We start from the raw sequence: 10,574 nt of genomic DNA, 5'->3' as shown, positions 1-10,574 counted from the left end.
TCTTCGGGGCTCCATGATCATCTTCGTCACCGGCATGACACCATGATCTCCATCATGATCCATCGTGTCTCCATGAAGTTGCTCGCCAACTATTACTTCTACTACTATGGCTAACGGTTTAGCAATAAAGTAAAGTAATTACATGGCGTTAAATCATTGACACGCAGGTCATACAATAATTAAGACAACTCCTATGGCTCCTGCCGGTTGTCATACTCATCGACATGCAAGTCGTGATTCCTATTACAAGAACATGATCTCATACATCACAATATATCATTCATCATTCATCACAACTTTTGGCCATATCACATCACATAGCAATTGCTGCAAAAACAAGTTAGACGTCCTCTAATTGTTGTTGCATCTTTTACGTGGCTGCAATTGGGTTCTAGCAAGAACGTTTTCTTACCTACGAATAACCACAACGTGATTTTGTCAACTTCTATTTACCCTTCATAAGGACCCTTTTCATCGAATCCGCTCCAACTAAAGTGGGAGAGACAGACACCCGCTAGCCACCTTATGCAACTAGTGCATGTCAGTCGGTGGAACCTGTCTCACGTAAGCGTACGTGTAAGGTCGGTCCGGGCCGCTTCATCCCACAATACCGCTGAAGCAAAATAAGACTAGTAGTGGCAAGCAAGTTGACAAGATCTACGCCCACAACAGATTTGTGTTCTACTCGTGCAATAGAGAACTACGCATAGACCTAGCTCATGATGCCACTGTTGGGGAACGTTGCATAAAATAAAAAAATTCCTACATTCACCAAGATCAATCTATGAGTTCATCTAGCAACGAGAGAGAGGAGTGCATCTACATACCCTTGTAGATCGCGTGCGGAAGCGTTCAAGAGAACGGGGTTGAGGGAGTCGTTCTCGTCGTGATCCAAATCACCGGAGATCCTAGCGCCGAACGGACGGCACCTCCGCGTTCAACACACGTACGGTCAGCGTGACGTCTCCTCCTTCTTGATCCAGCAAGGGGGAAGGAGAGGTTGATGAAGATCCAGCAGCACGACGGCGTGGTGGTGGATGCAGCAGGGCTCCGGCAGGGCTTCGCCAAGCAACTACGGGAGGGAGAGGTGTAGCAGGGAGGGGAGGGAGGCGCCAGGGTGTTGGGTGCGGCTGCCCTCCCACCCCCCCTCTTTATATAGGGACCCCAGGGGGGCGCCGGCCCTAGAGATGGGATCTCTAGGGGGGGCGGCGGCCAAGGGGGGTGGAGTGCCCCCCAAGGCAAGTGGAGGCGCCCCCTCCCCTAGGGTTCCCAACCCTAGGCGCAGAGGGGGGCCCAGGGGGGCGCACCAGCCCACTAGGGGCTGGTTCCCCTCCCACTTCAGCCCATGGGGCCCTCCGGGATAGGTGGCCCCACCCGGTGGACCCCCGGGACCCTTCCGGTGGTCCCGGTACAATACCGGTGGACCCCGAAACTTTCCCGATGGCCGAAACTCGACTTCCCATATATAATTCTTTACCTCCGGACCATTCCGAAACTCCTCGTGACGTCCGAGATCTCATCCGGGACTCCGAATAACTTTCGGTTTGCTGCATACTCATATTCATACAACCCTAGCGTCACTGAACCTTAAGTGTGTAGACCCTACGGGTTCGGGAGACATGCAGACATGACCGAGACGGCTCTCCGGTCAATAACCAACAGCGGGATCTAGATACCCATGTTGGCTCCCACATACTCCTCGATGATCTCATCGGATGAACCATGATGTCGAGGATTTAAGCAACCCCGTATACAATTCCCTTTGTCAATCGGTACGTTACTTGCCCGAGATTCGATCGTCGGTATCCCAATACCCCGTTCAATCTCGTTACCGGCAAGTCACTTTACTCGTACCGTAATGCATGATCCTGTGACCAGACACTTGGTCACTTTGAGCTCATTATGATGATGCATTACCGAGTGGGCCCAGAGATACCTCTCCGTCATACGGAGTGACAAATCCCAGTCTCGATCCGTGTCAACCCAACAGACACTTTCGGAGATACCTGTAGTGCACCTTTATAGTCACCCAGTTACGTTGTGACGTTTGGTACACCCAAAGCACTCCTACGATATCCGGGAGTTATACGATCTCATGGTCTAAGGAAAAGATACTTGACATTGGAAAAGCTCTAGCAAACGAACTACACGATCTTTGTGCTATGCTTAGGATTGGGTCTTGTCCATCACATCATTCTCCTAATGATGTGATCCCGTTATCAATGACATCCAATGTCCATAGTCAGGAAACCATGACTATCTGTTGATCAACGAGCTAGTCAACTAGAGGCTCACTAGGGACATGTTGTGGTCTAAGTATTCACACGTGTATTACGATTTCCGGATAATACAATTATAGCATGAATAAAAGACAATTATCATGAACAAGGAAATATAATAATAATCCTTTTATTATTGCCTCTAGGGCATATTTCCAACATGCCTATCCACGGTCGTTTTTACAGTGGTCTCGTTGTGTCTTAAAGAACCCTTGGCTATGCTGGTTCGGGGACACTTCGTATGTCATGTGCACTGCCTTGTACATGATGGTGCTGTACGATTGAGCCCGTGTGGGTCCCACCATGAAAACTTCGGACGGGATCTCTATCATACGTTTGTTCCGGCTTATTCTGCAAGCCAAATCCTTTCTTTTGTTTTCTTTGTGTTATTCAAGTTGCTTCGAAGTCAAATGTTGAATCCATACCTTCCCTAAATGGTGCTCTCATATTGCTATGTAAATACTAATCCTTCTTGATCATCGAGATTGTCATGTCAATTCTTTCCGACCGGTGTGCTTCTCTTCAAGTGGATCCAAACATTTCAACATTCGCAAGATCAATTCTAAGTTTTCTCAATGGTATCCATTCCATCTGCCCCAAGTTGCCTTTGTTTTTCCCGCCCTCCCACCCTTTTCTTCAAGGACTCAGATTTCTTAATCGGGTATCCATTTTATTGATGGGAAGACTCTCCATTCTTTTCCGTCAGTGTTCTTATCCAGTGATTCTCTGGAAGATACTAACGGAGCTTCAAGTTCATCATTCTTCATTCTCGTATTCTTTTTTGGTGGATTAATTTCAAGTTTCGATGTTGATCATATCTCTTCCTTTTGGTTCACATATCTTCCCATGTGAATTTCTTATCCAAGGCTCTCTTATGTATTCACCTTGCCCAGTTCATATCCGGAGTGCTCAAGATATCTCAGAAGATTTGTGTTTCCATTCTTAATCCGTTCAAGCTATCTGGAGGTTGCTATCCCATTCAAGCCATTTAATTCAACCGGTGCAATCTTTTTTTTAAAATTGTTCAACGGTGTTTTCTTTTGAGTGGGCCTTAACCCACATGTCTTTTCTCAGGATCTTACCAGACTCTTCTAATTATTCCGAAACTATTCCAAATTCTTTTCAAGTGTGACGTAAGAATGGATCCCATCAGTCACATGCCTTCTCCAAGATTTCTTTCAAATTGTTTTTCATTGTTGGCTCAACCTCTTTGTTTTTTTTTCATTCTCCCGAAGTGTCTCAACAATTTTGGTGGTTCTCGTCGTCATTCTCAGCTTTGAAGACCGAAGAAGAGTTTCTCTTAAATCTTGTCCATTCTCTTGAAGATTCGTGGTTCTAGCTTCATGCCATCCTCATAATTTTTTTCGATTGTGAGAATTCTTTTCACCCATCCGACGCATTTAAGGAGTTTCTTTCCTTTCTCGATCATCTGAAGGCCATCATTTATGAATATTACTTAGTCTCAGCTTTCAGCTCTCGTCCTCGAATTCTTCCGGTGCATCGTTCTAGTCAGCTCGTGATCTCTTCGTTCTCATGTATCTAAATCCCCTCAAGTATCTTCATTCGTTTTCCAATTCTTCTCGTAAATTGTGACTTTGCTACTTTCATTTTCAATTCTTACGGTGGTTCGTTCAAGAGTTCTCTTCCTTGGTTATCATATCAATTCATTTGTTCTTTCCAGTCCTACCGCCGGTTTGTTGAAGACCTTCTCAAGTTTACGCTATATCTCTCTTAATCCTTTCTACGAGAATAAGTAGTATGCCAAATCCATTGCTTGTCATCAATTTAATTTGATGAAGGATAAGCATATAATAAATCTTATTCCTATTTCCTCAAGGTGATTCAATTCTTTTCTTCCAGAGATTGTTCATGATGAAGTAAATCTCGGTTCTAGTGTTTCATCTTTTCTTTACCGGAGTTCTCCATGGAGGCTCTACATGGTGGTTCGTCAAGGATTCTTTCATTCTTCATTTGTTCTTCAAGACTTCTCTCGAGGTGATGATCTGCCAAGCTATACTCAAAACTAACATAGTGCTCAACACATGTTTTGTTTTGAGGAGCTCAAGTATTATTCATCTTGCATTCCAAAGTGCAATTCTTTCTACCTTATCTTTTGAGGTGGTGTTATGTCACTCTTGACAATTTCCTTCATGTTTCATGATTCACAAGTTGTCAAGAATGAGATATTTTAAAAACCATCATTTTTCTCTTCGATCATGAGATCTTTTCAACCCAGCAATTTCTTTGTTGGAGTATCTTGGGTTATATTTCACCTTAAGCCTTCCCTAAGGAATGTTACTATTATGGTGTTTATCAATGATCCAAGTTATCTCTCTATCATCTTGGTGGAAAAGTTTTTCATCTCTTCGGTGCTCTCAATCAAATCAATGATTTCCATTAGTGGCCGGTTGTCACCTCATAGTCTTGAGATGTATTCCATAAGCCCACTACAAGCTTATTCGTTTCGTTGTTGGTTTTTCTAACAACTCCATTATAACCTTCTGAGAAGGGTGCTTTCCAAGCTCATTTGTGGTAGAAGTTGGCATTTTCTTCTTCGTTCTTTTCTTCCCAACAATCTAGCTTCTATTCTTTCGTTCTAGAGGCATTGTGATGTTGCTCTCTTCACCCATCACCTCGTTTTGTAAAGATCATGTTCTTTTTCTTGCTTATCCATTTAACCGGAGTGTTGTGTTCCCATTCAAGTTCTTTCATCATATCAAGTTTTGCCTCTCTTTTCAACAGGACTGTTGTCTGAAATCCTTCTTACCCCTTGTGCCATTCTTTCAATAGTTCCGGAGGCAGTGTGTTGTTGATTTCATCAAGTATCATCCCATCTTCTAAAGTTCTTGTTCAATTCCTTCCATTTACAGTCGAAGTGCTGCCAAAATTATATCATTCTTACTCATTCTTATCTTGTTTCAACCAGAGTGGTTCTAATTCCTTCTTGTCCATTGTACTCGTCATTCATAGCTTTGCAACCTCCAAGGTTCAAATGGTGTTCCTTGTTTCTATTTTTCTACTACAGTGCTCTCATTTGTGTTCAACTCTGTTATGTTCTTTCTTTCAACTTTTCAACCTCTCAAGGTTCTTTGGTTTCACTCATTTATCGAAGAAGCAACTTAGTTTTACCTCTTCTCTTCCTCTTCCGTTTCTCTCCGGTGCCATCCTAGATCTCGGGACGAGATCCTCTTGTAGTGGTGGAGTGTTGTAACGCCCCAAGACCGACGCTTCAGAAGACTTCCATATTTTCGTGATCACCGTGTGTTTCTTTTGTGCTTGCTCTTTTATTTTTGCATTGCATCATGTCATCATGCCATCATGTCATTAATCTTTGCATCGCAACTCAACTAATAAATTGCATAGATGGTTGATCTATTTAAATCGAGGGAAGGGTGACTTCTCTTAATAACATATCCTCCCAATATTAGGGAGCTATATTAAATATTTCTTTAATTTGGAAATCACCATAACACACTTGCAAATTATCCCAATGCCTTTGTTATCTTAATTCTTGGTCTCCAACCTTGCCATATATTCTTTCATCATATTCCGGAGCTCCACCAAAAATCCGAACATTTTTTGGACCTTCCCAACCCTCACTTCCTATTCAAATCATTTGAATTTAAATCAAATGAGTTTGAATTTAAATCTTACAATCATGGCCTTTTCTATTTTCTCGGAACAAGCACATTTTTGTGAGTTCGGGAAAATTATCCGCGTGTCCAACTTCTTCCCCTAACCTCTCTTTCTTTTCTTTCTTATTTATGTTTTGTTTTATTTTTCTTTAGAGTGAGAGAGAGAGAGAGAGCCTGAAGCCCAGCCGGCCACTAAGCCCAAAGCCCAGCCAGCTCCCTGTTTTAACCTAGCATGCACCTATCGATCCCCTCTCCCTCTCGATTCCTCCAGCGCTGCCACTTCACACATGCCCCACGCCTTGCCTTCCATGGCGCCCGAAGCCATGCCCTGTCGCCCCTCCGGCCGGCGAGTCCCGACCGCCTTGCACCCGTGAGCACCACTACCTCCAGCGCGCCTCGAGCCTCCTCCTGTGCGCCTCCACCCTGGATCCAGCCTCGACGACCCATCCCCGACCTCCTCCTCGCCTCGCCTTCGCCCAAACGAGCGTCACCCCTGCCCTGCGCTACACCTCCTCCTTTGTGTCGCAGCCTCGTCAGCGCCAGATCCATCTCCCACGACCGCGCCGCCGACCTCCCAACACCGCATCGAGCGCGTGACCCCGTGTCCCTGCCGGCTCCCGTCGCCCCTGCCTCGACGCCTCCTTCGCCTCCCCGTGCTCCAGTCGCGTTGTCGTCCGGAGTTCCAAGTCCACCCCCTCCGTTGTTCGTCCCAAGATCAGGCGAGATCACGACCGGATCTGACTCCGGTGGTCCGTCCCCATCTGAGTTGACCTCCATCACAGGCCACCCGCCAAGCCGCAGGAGCAGTGCCGCTGCTGCCTTGCTTCTGAATCATTTTCCAAGTCCCGCTGGAGGCCACGCGCAAGCCCGCGTTGACCCCGTCAGCGTGGATCCCATTCGCCAGCAGCCGCACGCCACTCGTCGCTCGAGTCCCAGTGGCCTCGTTCGCCTCCTCGCTGCTGCCTTCGAGCGCCATCGATGCATCTTCGTGGGGAACCTGCCAAGTACCCTGGTTGCCCCCAAGCAACACACCGCAAGCGTCAAGTACCTCTACCGTCGACCCCGTGGGCGTCAAGTTCCTCTATGAAACATGTACCACTACGTCCAAGTTCCACTACAAGATGTACCACTACCGTCGTCGAAGACCGTCAAGTGTACAACTACCGCCGCCGTTGATTCGACAAGACAACGTGTACCACTACTTCCACTACCGTCGCCGTGAACGACTACTTCCACGACGTCCGTGAACCACTACTTCCACTACCGTCACGAGAATGACTACTTCCTCTACATCGTAGCGAACTCGATCCGCCCCAAAAATGCACGCTTCAAAGGTATAACCCCGAGATGATCGCCCGTGAACGAATGCTTGTGTGTTGTATGAGATGCTCGTGTTTGCACCGTGTCCGAGAGAGGTCTTTGCACGTTCCTCGTTTGCCATGCCGCCGTCTCGTGGGAACCCGGAATCCGGGAGCACCCCACCATCCTTGCATGACATGCTCACGCCCACTTCTTTTGCACCGGTATCCCCATGAGCTACCGGAACCGATATGTTGTTGTGACATCATTTTCGGATTCGTTGCCGTGGCACCCGTTTCGTTCCGCCATGGTGACCAAATGCTCCTTATCATCTTCATGTCAACATTTTCATAAAAATTGCATAAAACTTGCACATGTCATCCGCATCATGATAACAACATTTAAATGCTTAAAATTGTTGTTGCATTAAATTGCTAATTGACATGTGGGGATTTACCGGAATTGTTATTTCTTGTTTCCGGCCTCACTTAAACTTGCCTAGATAGGTAGTTTAATTATGCTTCACCTCTTGCCACGTTTAACAATATTTAATATTGTTTGGTAGCTTAAACAAGATTAAACTAAATATGTCAATGTGGTGTTTTGTCAATATGCAACTCGTTGCATATTGAGCTTCACTTAACTTGTAGTATTGTTTGTTGCACTTTGCCATGCCATGCCTCTTTAAACCAGACATGCATCATACTTGATTGTGCATCATGCCATGATAATGCTTGTGTGTTTACCATGTTGTATGCTTCTTTCCGGTTTGCTTCTCTCGTTAGCTTCGGTTTTGTTCCGGAGTTGTGAGGATTCGTTCGACTACGTTCATTTGTCTTCTTCATGGACTCGTTCTTCTTCCTTGCGGGATCTCAGGCAAGATGACCATTACCCTCGATATCACTTCTATCTTTGCTTGCTAGTTGCTTCGTTCTATCGCTATGTTGCGCTACCCATCACTTGTTTATCAAGCCTCCCAAATTGCCATGTCAGCCTCTAACCTTTTTCACCCTTCCTAGCAAACCATTGCTTGGCTATGTTACCGCTTTGCTCAGCCCCTCTTATAGCGTTGTTAGTTGTAGGTGAAGTTGAAGATTGCTCCATGACGGACAGGATTATGTTGGGATATCACAATATCTCTTATTTAATTAATGCATCGATATACTTGGTAAAGGGTGGAAGACTCGGCCTTATGCCTGGTGTTTTGTTCCACTCTTGCCGCCCCTAGTTTCCGTCATACCGGTGTTATGTTCCTTGATTTTGCGTTCCTTACACGGTTGGGTGATTTATGGGACCCCCTTGACAGTTTGCTTTGAATAAAACTCCTCCAGCAAGGCCCGACCTTGGTTTTAACATTTGCCACCTAAGCCTTTTTCCCTTGGGTTCTGCAGACTCAAGGGTCATCTTTATTTTAACCCCCCCCCCCCCCCCGGGCCAGTGCTCCTTCGAGTGTTGGTCCGAACTGAGCTGCCTGCGGGGCCACCTTGGGGAAACTTGAGGACTGGTTTTACTCATAGCTAATCTCATACGGTGTTGCCCTGAGAACGAGATATGTGCAGCTCCTATCGGGATTTGTCGGCACATCGGGCGGCTTTGCTGGTCTTGTTTTACCATTGTCGAAATGTCTTGTAACCGGGATTCCGAGTCTGATCGGGTCTTCCTGGGAGAAGGAATATCCTTCATTGACCGTGAGAGCTTATGATGGGCTAAGTTGGGACACCCCTGCAGGCTTTAAACTTTCGAAAGCCATGCCCGCGGTTATGTGGCAGATGGGAATTTGTTAATGTCCGGTTGTAGAGAACTTGACACTTGACTTAATTAAAACGCATCAACCACCTGTGTAGCCGTGATGGTCTCTTTTCGGCGGAGTCCGGGAAGTGAACACGGTTTTGGGTTATGTTTGACGTAAGTAGGAGTTCAGGATCACTTCTTGATCACTTCTAGCTTCTCGACCGTTCCGTTGCTTCTCTTCTCGCTCTTATTTGCGTATGTTAGCCACCATATTTGCTTAGTGCTTGCTGCAACTCCACCTCATTACCCTTTCCTTTCCCATAAGCTTAAATAGTCTTGATCTCACGGGTTTTGAGATTGCTGAGTGCTCGTGACTCACCAGATACTATCATAACAGTTGCAGGTGCCGATGATACCAGTGCAGGTGATGCAACCGACCTCAGATGGGAGTTCGATGAAGACCTTGGTCGTTACTATGTTTCGTTTGCTGATGATCAGTAGTGGAGCCTAGTTGGGACGATCGGGGATCTAGCAGTTAGGTTATCTTCTTTTCTTTTGGCTTCGTCCGTAGTTGGACTATGTGTGTAGTCTGAATGATGTATGAATTATATGTTCATTGTGTGAAGTGGCGGTTGTAAGACAACTCTTTATCCCATTCTTGTTCATTACATGGGATTGTGTGAAGATGACCCTTCTTGCGACAAAACCACCATGCGGTTATGCCTCTAAGTCGTGCTTCGACACGTGGGAGATATAGCCGCATCGTGGGTGTTACACGAGGTTGCACCCATGGGGGATCCGGGCACCCGGGGTATAGGGGCCGGGCACCCGAAGGTAGAAGGTCGGGCACCCGGGGTGACCAGGGCTTCGCCACCCCGCGGCCGCAAGTCCGGGCACCCAGTGCGCGCTTGTCTGGGTACCCGAGGTGTTTAGTAGGTCTCCGGTCTTCCGCAGTTGGGTGTTCCTCCTTCTCCTCCTTCCTCTTGTGGCTCCGTGTGAACTTGAGGATCATTCCTTGCTTCTCCATGGTCTTCTCCCTCGTACCTAAGCATGCACAAAGTCTCCATTTGAGGTAGAAGTCATTTCTCACGTGAACTCAAAGGAAGCTCGAAGAGGAAAGAGGTAACCTCGGTTTCGATGGCGCGTGCGCGGGCTCCTATCATTGGTTCGCCTCGTGTTTGTGGTGGTGATGTAATTTCCATGGGGGTGACCGTGGGATGCTCCGCATCAGTATTCCTATTTTGATTATACTTGGTGCATAAATTAATGAATCACAAAACTCCTTTTCTTTTGATAGGACAAAGGCCTCAGTTTGATGGGAATCGGATGCAACCATCTGATACATGATTTTTCTTGGGCATCATATTTCAAAATACTATAATTTTTGGGGTTTTGTAAAGGATGTGGATAACAAGCCGTGAGAGCTGATGATTCAGTTAGAAACCGCATTTTCTTGACCTCTTGCCATGTTAGGTAAATTACCATGTCACTTTCCTAATGCGATTTGTAAAGTTTACCATTCTGGTGACAATATGAGACTGCAATACTGGGTTCATGCTCAGGAATAAAGCTGCTTGATGATTAATTTTCCCATGCTATTCACATGAAATAGCATCAGTTTTGTTATCCA

The sequence above is a fragment of the Triticum aestivum genome, chromosome 2B (genome assembly GCF_018294505.1).
Source record: "Triticum aestivum cultivar Chinese Spring chromosome 2B, IWGSC CS RefSeq v2.1, whole genome shotgun sequence".
Taxonomy (NCBI): Eukaryota; Viridiplantae; Streptophyta; class Magnoliopsida; order Poales; family Poaceae; genus Triticum; species Triticum aestivum.
Note: the sequence above shows the minus strand (reverse complement) of the source record.